The following is a 13318-nucleotide window of genomic DNA, read 5'->3' as shown; positions in this document are numbered from 1 at the left end:
TTTTATGATGATATGCAAGATATTTGTCAGTATTGCTATAGGATAGGGTCATTTCAGGTTCTCTATCCTCAGCTGCCCAAGGAACTAACTGGGGACCTCGGCTTGGGCACCTGGGAGCCACTCTAGGTTCAAGTCTCTTGCCAACCCTAAGGTGTCTTGTCTCCAGTGGGTCGTGTGGCTATGGAAGAAAGCTGAAGTGCAACTGTGTGTCTTCTTGTGCTCTTTTTTGCTTAGAGTTAAGGAATTTTAACTTCCACTCTTTTCCATTTCATAACCATAAAATCAGACCACACAAGATGAACCAAACATGAGGAGACAACACTAAAATTTCTCAAAGGCAAATTATCTTATTAGGACAGGAATGGGGTGTGATAAAGATATCCCATTATGAATGATACAGGGAGAAACAGTATCTATGGGACACCACAGGATCATGATGCTCATGAATACATAGTAGCCGAGGTTGCTTTCAGAAAGTCTTTCAGCTCTGTAGCATCCCCAGCCAAGGAAATTCTGCCTGTCTGAGGAGCTGACAGTCAATGGTTGCAGAAGGAGAAGACAATAGGTTTTTCTTTAAGGGGTGTATCCCTTCGGAGGTCAACCATACTCTAGTGGATGGTCTCAAACGCATGAGGACAAATCTGTCTCAGTGGTTATTATATGAGTTACGTTTTCATTTCTGTGACAAATATTCCATAACCCTGACAACTTACAAAGAAAGTGTTTAATTGGTATAGTGGCTTCAGAGGCTGACAGTTCACGAAGCCATGATGGCAGGAACATCTGAGAACCCACATCTCAAACTACAAGCAAAGGACTGAGAACACACCAGGGGTGACAAAAGATTGCAAACTGTAAACTCACCTCCAGTGACAGGACTCAACTAACAAGGCACGAAAAACTTCGACTAATCCTTAATCGTTCCTTAACAGTTCCAACAGCTGGGGACCAATTATTCAAATATGTGAGCCTCTGGAGGCTGCAATCATTAAAACTACTATGGTTATGAAAAATAAAGTCAGAGCATCTAAAATTGAGGTGGGGAGGGTGGATTATGCTGAGTGAGGGGTATGACAAGTGGATAATATTATAATATATTGTATGTGTGTGTGAAATTCCCAATTATACTAAAATTATATATAAACGTTATGTTAAAAACAGAGGACAATGCTAACCATATATGAGGAAATCTGCATTTTAGCTAATTCTAATAACCACCCCTTGACTAAACAGTTACTACCACGTGTAAAGTTTACCATTCACCTCTGAGAAAGACAAGAGTGCTGAGTGGGGTATTAGGGTTCCTCAGCCTTTTTCTTTCCGTGTTCTTCAAGTGATTAACAGTAGGTGGGCTTATCTGCTGCATGACTGCATATGCCCTTTGAAGCTGGCAAGGTGTATGGTCTGGTGGCTCTTACCGAACAGATGCCTCTTTTTTTCTTACCATTTAGTCGATGTGGAACCAAATCTTTTCATTAGTACACACGCTCAACAGGAGAGAGTCTAACACGTCCGGTACACTATCAAATATTTATTTATCACTAAACTTTTGCGTTTACTTTTGTCCATGTCAAAAGGTACAGGAAGAGATAGAAGGTTTTCAGTAATATTTAGGCCTGGCTTGTTGCATTAAAAATGTTTTCACGCTGCATTTACAACTGAGAGTGCACTTATTTTAATATGAGTACATTTGTTATGTAAGACATAATTATGTAAAATAAAATGTCTAAATTATGCTAGAGACTAAGTTCCTTTGGCAGATGAAAGCCTACCACACTTACAAAAGCAGCACATACATCCCCATGTGCATAAACAGCACATATATACACATGCGCGTGCACACACACATGCGTGCACACACGCACATACACACATCAGAACCTCTTTCTTCCAGTCCTCTGTTACGGAGTACAGAGGCACTTCCTGTGTTGTTTGAGGAGAGTTTTACTAGACTCCTCTTCCTACCTGTATCTTTCCATACCTCATCCACTTGCTCCTTGCCTGCTCCCTATCCTCAATTAATAAAGATTAGGAAAACCAAGGTTCATAGGAATTGGTCGATAATACTCTCGATTGTCTTTGTATTTATTAAACGTGTGACTTCATTTTCTGAGGCTTGGAATGTAGGAGGAGGCACTACATATAGTTTCTGTATGTGTTTGAATCATTGGAGTTTAAGAACAAATATTCAGGATTGATTTGTAGGCTAATAAAGTAAACAAACCTGTCCCAGGAAAATGGAAGGAGGGGTAATGATGAAGCCTAAGCCCTTCATTACTATCTATCATTTGTCTGTTCTGTCTGTCTTTCTATCTATCTATCTATCTATCTATCTATCTATCTATCTATCTATCTATGTATCTATCTATCTATCTATCTATCTATCTATGTATCTATGTATCTATCTATCTATCTATCTATCTATCATCTATCTATATCTACCTATTTATTTTTTAATGTTGGCTAAAGATGAAAACCTATACTGACTGCAGCTCTCTCTTCACATTTTACGACCTCCTCAAATCACTAAGATAATCAGGTTCAAAAACTGTTGTTGTCTTTTTTCACCGGTCTTTAGCTGTTCAACCCCAGATGAGAATAAACACCTCCATCCATGACCAGACAGCAGATTCAAGGGACAGGAGAAGGTTGCCATACTGAGCTCCCTGTTGTCGCCTTCTGGCTGGACAGTCGGTGCCAAATAGCGCCCTGGGAAACAAACAGCAATAGAGAACTCGACAGATGCGCTTGATGCATGTACAGAATCATAGCTTGACCGAAAAGGAGAGTGGAGGAAGGCGTCAGGCTGAGTCTGCAGCTGGGAGCTACAGCAATGGAACCAGCAGCGGCTATGTGTGCGCGCACAGGTGCCACAGGCCCGGCGCCCCGAGCTCTGTCTCTGCAGCCTCCCTGCTCAGCACAAGAGGCAGCTTGCTGAAACTGCAGCAGCGGCAGAGCGTGGGTATTTTCAGCCACAGACACCGGAGGAAGAGCTAAAGGAAAGGGCGCGAAGGGGGAAGCATGGAGTGGCAGGGGATTAGGGCAAGACCCACAGCCTCATCTAGGAACTCCTCCGGTGAGAACCTGTACTCGGCAGCTACGCTCCTCCCTTCCTTTCCCAACTCACGGTGATCATCTTCTTCTCCCCCTCCGCATCCCTGCCCCCCTCCCCTCCCGGCTTTCTTTGCTCTCCCTCCTTGCCGCGTGCCTGCTCCCCTCCCCCTCGCCTGGCTGCTCTGGGCAGCAGCAGCCTCAGCAGCCCGGGAGATGGGCAGAGAGCGCGCGGGGCGCTGCAGCTCTGGAGCAGCCGCTCTCCCCGCCCCCGGTGCCCTGCGCCCCCGCCACCGCTCTTGCCGCCTGGCTGTCCCCCGACTCCAGCTCTGCTTCTAGGACAGCGCCGCCACCGCCGCAAGCCCTCGTCCCGCCCGCGCTGCGCTACCCTCACGCGCCCTGGATGGCGCTTTCCCTTGTCGTAATGGAATCGGTGAGTACCAAAGAGTCCGGGGTGTTAGGCACAGGGCAGAGCTCCCACAGAACATTCGTAGACGCCAGAGGCACCCCAACCACCTGCTGGGTGTTCTCCTGGCACAGGGTGTCCGGCAGGTCTCCGGAGACATTTGGTTTCAACTCCACCAGCCGGGAACCTGAACCCTTTCTCTTCCAGAGATAAATGCTTGTAGATCTTAGTCCCTTGTCACCCTTTGGCCTTCTGGCTGCTACCCTCACTCCCGATGCAGCTAGCCCCTGCCCGGCTTCACTTCAAGCAGGGTCGTTGCTGCCCTCCTTGTCCCCACATCTTTCTGAATTCCCTCTTCTGTCGCGCGCGCGCTGTAGCGCGGACCCAGCTTTCTCCACGAAGTCCTCCCCTGACCCGCCTCACATCAAAGCCTGACCACAGAGCCCAGGGTCCCGCTGTCCCGCTCCTTCTAAGAGTGATAGTGAATTCTGACCTCATTCTCTCCATATGATGCCGCCTCTTAGCTTTTCTGACACTCACCTCCAAACTGACAGTGACACTGGGTGATCCTGCCTTCTGTGTATTGTGTCTCTGCACCTGGTCTGCTTTGGGGATGATCAAGCATGAAAGGAAAGGGACAAAAAACAGCAAACCTTGTGGGACTAAACTTTTTGTCATTGTTTCAAAGTGCATAACTATTTACCTTGCTTAAACTCCTTGTCTGCAGTCTTGTTGGCTGAGCACGGGGAAAGGAACCTTCTTTTACCTGTTTTTCCGGATTCCGTTGGTCTTCCTTTCAGGTCCAGAGCAGAACACCTACGTAGCCCAGTTGTGAATCTGCCTCAGCCAAGCCACCCAAAGCTCATCAACTCTTGAGGTTAAGCAGATTTTTCTTGAGAGAGGACAGGGTGGCGGCAGAGTTGCCCTTCGGAATCTTTTTTTTGAGATTTCAATGATTCGAAGCCCTTATTTTTGTGTTTAGTGCCTGAGAGGGAACCTTTGTACAGGCGACCCCGACATCATGCTCTTCAGGTATGGTGTCATGCCTTGTCTTCCCCAGGATTTCTGTAGGAGCTTCCCTGAGTACAGAAACCTTTCCTGCTGAAACCAGGTTTGGCGTTTGTTCGTATATGGCATGAGTGAAAATAGGCATTGTGTTCAGTGAAGGAATCTGACTGAGGGGGTAAGGAAAAAGGGAGATAGTACCAACACTACATTTTTTTATCAAGATTCCTGTGTACTTATGTCGTAAAATGAGGCAGCACATGACTTAAAATTTACACTCAACTTGTAAAATATTAATTTGGAGGTGACATTTTATTCTACACAACTCCTGAATAGGGTTAATGTCTGAAAAGTACAGTTACGAGTATTCGAAAAAAAATGTAAGAAACTTTCGAAAGATACCGGTGTAAGCATGGGCTATGTGAATATAAGTTTCTTGGGATTTCTGTAAGCAATTTCAGGGGAGTAAGACTTGAATGGCCACCCTCACCTTTGCAGTTGATGGAGGGGATGTGCTCTGTTCTCTTCTTGAAGAGGCAATCCTCACTTTACAAAAATAGAAAAGGGAAAGTCAAACAACTGGATGAGGGGTTTATTTACTGAGGACTGCCTTAAAAAGTCCACCCTTTGTATTTTCAGGCATTTTGCTTCATTGTGTTTCCTTTGTAGCCCCTTGTCTTACGTAGTCTGGGCAGGAAGCCAGTGTCCAGCTGTGGTTTTTAGGAAATGTGTTCAGCTGCGTCAAAACTCACAGGGGCCATGAGTACTAACTTTACGCTTGATTTTCTAACGATGGGAATTTGCTCATCTAAAAGTAGTGTTGGACTAAGAAGAATACTTGAAACCATGTATGTAAGCTTGCGATTGCTTCAGGTGTTCCTGTATGGTGTGATGGGTGGACAATAAAGGAGAGGGAAGCTAAATCAAAGGATCTTTTAACCTTCCCTCTGGATATACTTTTGTGTAGCGATGGGGTAATTTGTATGTACAGTAGAACAAAAAAAAAAATAGTCTTCACTAAAAAGAGCCATCACAATTGACCAAAGTACAACAGGAAGTAATGCTGCCTGCTCTGGTTTTGAGAGCAGCCCAAGTTCAAATCAATGTGTTCTAACATAATTCTAAACTGTGTCACAATATTAAAATTGTCGCAGAATTATCTATGAGCATGGAAATTAATTTGTCATAAAGTATGGCAGAGATTTTAAGCATTTGTATAAAGAACTTCAAGACTCGCCTGGATTTAAAGTTCCTGTAGTTAGTAAGACTATGTAAAACAATTCAATATAACAGATGAGGAGACAGGTACGCCGATGATGCCTGGTGCATTGTGGAATATGTAATGTTCTTAATTAGGTGCTACCAAGAGGACAGGTCTAAAATAAATATTTGCCTTGGAAATACATATTGACAATTGTATAAGTGACATAGATGTTTCATCAACAAGTCGTCATTAGTCGAATATTTCATGCAAATTATTTTATTGAGAGTGCAAGGTAAAGAGAGAGAAAGGCTGAGGGAAAGGAAGCATGGAGCAAAAGCATAAGAGCTGAATAGTGACTTGAACCCATTCCTTAAAGGAAGAGAACTGCGTACAGTTTCTAGTATGGTGGGAACAGCTGTTTTCCAACTTGATTTTTTTAGAAGCCTTCCTAATTTCAGGAATGAAACTGCATTTTTCTTTTTTAATGAAGTGGTTATTTAAATTCTTTCACAAAATTTGAGAGTCAAAGGCAAATTCACATAATCTATCTAATTAAACTAAATTCTATACAAATTTAAAACCAAAATTTGGGACAATGAATATATAAACTAACACCTAATTTACAATGTCTTGTGCTGGCTTATTTATGTGTTAGTGGATGCTTATATATATATATATATGTATATATATACATATATATATGTGTGTATATATATATACATATATATATACACTTTATTTCACAGTAGTCCATATATTATAACATAAATAATTTTATGAGGTCACAAACCTACCAATAGCAGGAGTAGCATGTCATTAAATAAGCATTCAATTTTTTTTTCTTTCTAGCCTTAACAACAAGCCTTTCCAGGGAACAAAATAGTGATCATTTCAACCAAAGTTTCACAGTTTTCTAAGATGTGTGATTATGATTCCTTCATAAATAAGCATTTTCTCTGATCTCTTGGCATGTGCCTGTAATTCTAATATTTGGGATGCTGAGGCAGGAAGGTCATATGTTCAAGGTCAACCTGGGCTACAGAGGGAGTGGCTCTCTCCAAACAACTAAACAAAAACACACACAAGCAAAGACTTTGAGATTCTGTGGTGTGACTTGAATCTGCTTGAAATATACTTTGATTTGTTTAGTTGAAATGATTGATAGAATTTCGATGTTGATTAGGGATTTGAGGGGTGTTCCATTTCCATTATTTTAGTTATGATTGACCTAAGGCTCCTGAGTACTAGATTAAGAATTAGAATCAAGTTTCCTCTACCAGTGTGGTGTCTATCTTTCTATGGCATTAAAACTGGCCCTCTCATTGGTAATACAGGATGATTCAGTTTCAGTGTTAAAGAAAATATGAAGTTAAACACAACAAAAGGTCCTTACTGCTTCAGAGCCCATCTCACTGCTTAATCTTTCATCTCCACAGTTGAAGGCAACCACATTTCCTGACACTCTTTTGTCACTTTATTCTTATACCTAGAAAACATTTAAAATTATAACGTAACTAGGCTACCTAAAACATTTCCTATTGTATCTTTCATTTTTTTCATTATCAAGTATGCACTCATGCAGTGTAGGTTTCTTTTATAATAATAGTATACCACAAGTATTTCCCATCTAATTCTTATAAGCAGTTGATTGGAAGATATTCCCAAAGTAGATGCTAGCTTCTTCAAGCGAGGAGCAGAACTGGGCTCGTAGTTTCACCGTGTGTTTACTTAACCTTTACTTCACCACAAAGCGAGTTTACACATCTCTGTGCTCATTTTTCATTGTGATGTTTGCCTCCCATAGACTAAGAGGCTTGGATGGTCAGTGAAGAAAAACGTGTTTCACCAAGCTCAAAATCACATCTGAAAATCGTGGCACTTGTAAATTTCTCTTCACCAACAGGAGGCAGTGGAGAAAGGGTATATGGATGAGGAGCTGCCATAATCACTGGCTAAATAATAAATTGTCAGATACATCCCTGGATGTGGTGGATCACCAGTGTCATCTTCCCAAAGAAAGAGGATGACTGTGTAGGTGCCTCTGTTTTATCACGTGGAACACTATTGCATTATCTGAATGTGGCTGGGTTGGAGATGGTTAGGAGAAGCATGGTGTCTTGCTCAAGAGTTTTCTTTCTTTCTTTCTTTCTTTCTTTCTTTCTTTCTTTCTTTCTTTCTTTCTTTCTTTCTTCCTTCCTTCCTTTCTTTCTTTCTTTTTTTTTTTTTTGAGTTCCTTGTTAAAGGAACTTGCCTTTGAGTTCTTTAAGATGCAGATTTGTCTAATAGGAGAATTGCATTTCTAAGGTTTCCATGACCTAATTTCTTTTCAGTTCAATTCACCCTTCATTAACTGAGATCTTACTATACTGTGAGATCTGAGGTGATGAATACAAACAGACGAAAGAACATGACATAGGCGCTGACTTCAAATATATTGCAGTTTTAGCGGGAGAGGAAGCTTATAAATGATAAAGGATTGTGAAGCTGCCTGCCCCTAAGGTAAGACAGTCCTATCTTCCTGAACAAACGACCCAAGAAAAATTAGTAAAAAACACAACTTAGGCAAATCTTCATTGAATTTAATTGAGGGAGGAGAGAAGCCATTGCTAAGGCTTTATATGAAAATATTGTATTTCTTAAAAGGTTATGATTTAGTTGCTACCTCTATTTAAATATAATGTCATGTCAACAAAATTCTGACAGTACAGACATTTATCAGAAATATATCTGCATATTTATGATTCTTACAAATAAACACATTACATGATTACGTTATAAGGTAAGTTTCCAAGGGAAATGTAGCTAATTGGTATACTTTCATTAGAGATTAGAATTGCCCACTTTGTCTTTTAGTAAGCATTCAAAAGAAAGTGAGTAATTGTGGGGCAAGAGCTATAAATAATTCTTGCATTGAGTCTTCAATACTTACAAGTCTACAAATGACTTTAATAAAATTGATTTAAATTAAGCAATCAAAATCTCTGTCTAATTTGATAAGGATAATTTGTTGAATAGTAACAACTGAATGTTAGAAAAATGATAAAACTTAGTTGGAATGCTAAAATATTTTCTTGAGAAATAGTTTGGAGAGATTTATACTTAGAACATGGACTGTAAGATTCTTTTCTTAGTAATCATGATTTATAATATTGTAGTTTCTATATAGTAATAGTTTGTAATGGCTTCTTATGGTACATAAGTAATTTTGCATGAAAAATATATCTTATGCACATGAAGAATTTATTTCTTTAGAATTTATTTTTTTACATTTGCTCTTGGTTTCCCAAGAGGAATAAGAATGAAACTTTTTTTAAAAAAAATCATATATATCTTTATGTATATACACATATAAATACATATACATACACTCACATATGTATGTGTGTGCTTGTGTCTATGAACAAATTTAAGAAATCTTCACAGCAAGCTGTAATAATGAGGGGAAAGTATATTGGTGACCTTGTTTTATGAATGTTATTTGATCTTTCACCCTTAGGAGTCTTTAGTAGAGAAAAGATGGTCTTGATAGAGACTAAGACCCATTCTAAAAGTGTAATCTGTGCTGTGTATTCAATTGCATGAACAGCTGGGACTAAGGGACCAACAGCTGGATTCAGTGAGAGTTAATCCACTCTGAGCTAATAAAGTTGATTAACTCTCTCACTTCTCTGGAAAGCTGCTACACTAGGATATTGCCTCACTTGCTGCCAATGGCCCCTTAAAATCTATAATCGCATCTGTGGTCTTTCTTTCTCCTATAATATTTAAGCAGTTTCGATTGACCCATACGGGAGGACAAAAACAAAAACAAAACAAAACAAAAAACAGAAATCATGCAAGACTTATGTCTTGTTAGCACATATGGCATCTGTGTTTGCCCAGTTTTGATAGTCTTCCAGTACTTAAGAGATGATAAAGAGTAAGCATATAAAATGTTATTTTTTCCTGTAGAACATTGCTAAACAGATTCACAAAACCTTATCACCAGATGTCGTTTCCTTGTCTTTCCTGCTATGATCCTGGTATAAGCTCATGACCTGAATCTCAAGTCTTTTATTTTCTACAGATACATGTAAAGAAGTGATCTGAGCATCTATATCCAACATACCCAACCCCTCCCAGCAATGTGATTCCTAAACATACTTACACATGTGTACATTCATGTAAAAGAAGATTAATTTAATACTTAATTTATGGGTGTTTTGTATTTCCTAGAAAATACTAAGTTCTGACTAATAACAGTGGCTAAAAGAGGGGTTACCATGTCTACATAGTGCTAGTGATCCCAAGAATTTAGATTTCTTTCATCACTCTGATTTTTCATTGAGTCACCTTACTCTGAACTGTAACTCATATGAACAAAGACGAAGAGCCTAAATAATCATACACGTGTACATGTGTCACACATCCATGATTTCCACATTTTTTTTATTTAGGAAAATATCTCTAAGAAGAATAAAGTCACTGTTGTTTGAAAACGTCCCTAATCCCCCCCCTCCCCACACACACACAGGTACACACATGCACACAGAGAAAGAAAGAGAGAGAACACAATGAAATAAACAAAACGACTTCTGAGAACCTTACTGTCACTTACAAAAAGCTCCATGGTTGCTATGATAAAGTGAGCTTAGGGGGGAGTTAGGCATAAAGCGATGTATCACTTGGCATCTTATCTTAGTAGATATACTTCATAGTAATGCATTTCTTGGTCCTTCTCTCACGAAACAATGAAGGTTCTTATGATTGACACGGTAAAGTCTCCTTCACACTGGATGTATGTGTTCGTTTTTTTCCAATACTGTCAGAAAGTTTCAGAACCCTAAGCCTACAAAGGATCTATCATCATGCTACTATTTATACGGCTGCATAGGTGAAAATGCTCCTTCTATTGAGGAGCACGTGTTTCTGTTAATAAGAGAACTAGAAACAATTGGGGTGACTTTCTGACATTTGCATTTTCCTTATTTTCTATTCATTACACTGAAATAACGTCCTTGGCTTATTATCAATAATAGGTAAAAGATACATTTATTGTTTACTGTGTGTTTGTCATAGACTCCGGTAGACTTCGTTCAATCCCATGAAAAAACTAGCAAGGACCTCAACCGTCCTCATGCAGAAAGAATGCAAGTAGATTACAAATAAAACTCACTAAAACGTTTGGTGTTTATATCTTCTCATGTCTTTAAATTTTATTAATAAGTTATACTTAGAAATTAGACTAAAGTTTTCCAAATAATGAAAAGCAAAACATTATGCTCTTTGAAAATATGAGAAATGAAATAATGCCTTGGGGTTCATAATGACCATTTTTTCTTAGTAATAGTGATTTACATACATAAATGCTTTTTTGTGATACATAATTAAATCTTAGAGTTTTATTTCACTTTATATACTTAAGATACCGAGATAAGAGTTACAAGGTAAATGAGTGGTTGGATTTTAGCCAGGATTGATTTAAGTTTTCTGAAATCCCAAGCTAGAAATTCCACAGGGAGAAACCTCTCCTTGTCTCAGAGGAGACTGAAGATGAGGATACTTTTTTGTCTCTTTTTGCTGTGATCATAGTTTCTTTCTTTATATCTAACTCACAATGTTTTGCTCTTATGTGAAGACATCTGCTGCTCACACCAGCCCGTCTTTATCACCAAGGCACTAACTCGAGAATATGAAGAAGCCCTTTTCTTCCTTTCGTGTGCCATCTTTCAATTTGTTCTGTTTTAAATTGGTCATCCACACTCTACAAATCAGAAAACATAACAAAAAATCCAACCTCTAAGGGACACCGAAGTTTCTTCTGTGAAGGAAGAGTTAAGATAATGAAGTGGTGATGGTCTCTGGCTCTTGTTCTCTCTTGCTGGCTGCTATGGGCTGATGATGTACTCACTTCAATTCACATTGTTAATTTATTTTTTTTAGTTTAAATTATTATGGAAACTAGTTCCAGGACAGGCTCCAAAACCACAGAGAAACCCTATCTCGAAAAACCAAAAAAAAAAAAAAATTATTATGGAAAGTTAAAAATTGCAAGTTATTTTCTTTTTATTGGAATCATTTTTCCATAATGCTCATAGTTAATATACCCTTGGTAATTGTATTGTTTCTATATTGTCTCACTACTCTCCTGACAAGATTATCAAGGAACTACCTAAACACGATACAATGTATAGTATTTAGGAAAATACAAAAGTTAAAGTGAATCAGAAGACAATATGTTTCTTTTGGAACCATGAATGGTGAGGCACTGAGTACATTGATAGAGGACTTTATTAAAAATTCTTGTGAAAATATGATCAACTGAAGATAACTGGCAGTGTGAGATCATGATAGAGAGAAGAGGTGGTAAAACCTTTTAAAGCATGATACAGACAACACAGTATATAGACAAAAGAGTATAAATCTGTAGCTGCACACAAAAGGACCCAAAGTATCACAGAATTGCTGGTTGGGAGAGTTCTGTCAAATTTTGTACTCCTTTTAACTAAAACATTTGGGTACTAAAAATGCACAATTAGATAATATTTAGAAGTTTTTAAACTTTTGGACAACACTAAATTCTTATCCAATAAATGTCAAAAGAAATTATTCTGTTTTTGCTTAAACAGTTAGGAAGTTATACTTAGATAATCCAATTATGTAATTAACAACTCTTGGGCCACTTGGGCTTGGCTTGGTGGGTGTATAATAATATAGAAAGTAGCATATAATGAGTAGTCAAAATATATTTAGAATCATATTTATGTAAAAAAAATAGGTAATCCTTTAAAAAGGCAATTTTATCTTTTAATTATTATTAATCTGATGTGGTACAATGCTTTTCACATTTATTAAAAATCATTATCCAAAGGAAGGCCTCTCTTGATAAAATTCTCTGGAAAGACTGAAAACAGTACTAGCTGTAGGAAGAACTAACATAGACCCTTTCTTGAACTCAGTAACACACGGAGTTCATTGGGACAACAAATACATGCCCAGATTGTTGTATAAAGGTCCTTCCCTGAAGAAATAGGTCATCAGTTCCTGCAATTTGAGTAAAAGCTCAGAGTAAGATCAGATCACAGTAGAGGTAATGAAAAAATCAGTATGATATATATCCTCTAGCAATACATTAGATAAAGTTTTGACAAATAATTAAAATTCAAATATGACATATATAGACATAAAATGAAACCCCTGACATTCCCCAGTGAGTGGCTGCTTGAAGTGACACACCCTGGTATTAATTACACCTCTACTGAGTATTTGCTTTTGATAAATGTTAAGGCAGGCTGAGAATCAAAAGGAAATCTCCATCAGACATTAGGTGCACAGTAGGTCTATCTACTAATACAGTTTCTACATGAAATTTTCTGACCCATCTCCCAACCTCCATTTTAAGTTCAAAGCAATGTAATAAGTTCTTTGGTACATAAAAGGCCAACTAATGGTTAGAATAACTCACTGCCTCAAATAAATGACCTTAGAGTGTAAAATTTGTAAGTCAAGTCCAGGCATAAATAATTACTATAAATCTCAGTTTACCCTGCACTATAAATTTAATAAAAGATACAAAACCATATTCAGAGAGTCCGGTTTTATGGCCTGCTTTTTCAGTCACAATCCAGCTGGTCTTGGTGAGCTCCCAATAGATCAGCCCCACTGTCTCCGTG

At 38.7% G+C, this 13318-nt stretch overlaps 1 protein-coding gene across 1 annotated transcript in view; it reads left to right on the top strand.

Annotated features, from left to right (window-relative positions):
• The first annotated feature begins 3189 nt into the window (after positions 1 to 3189).
• The window catches only part of Fut9 (fucosyltransferase 9), a 181512-nt gene continuing 171383 nt past the window's right edge, over positions 3190 to 13318 (top strand). Inside the window, exon 1 of the mRNA XM_026786789.1 lies at positions 3190 to 3484. The gene's annotated coding sequence lies outside the window, so the exon portion shown is untranslated. The remainder of the gene's footprint in view (positions 3485 to 13318) is intronic.

Source organism: Microtus ochrogaster, linkage group LG5 (assembly GCF_000317375.1).
Source record: "Microtus ochrogaster isolate Prairie Vole_2 linkage group LG5, MicOch1.0, whole genome shotgun sequence".
Taxonomy (NCBI): Eukaryota; Metazoa; Chordata; class Mammalia; order Rodentia; family Cricetidae; genus Microtus; species Microtus ochrogaster.
The sequence above is the reverse complement of the archived record's forward strand: the minus strand, read 5'-3'. Positions and strand labels throughout refer to the sequence as shown.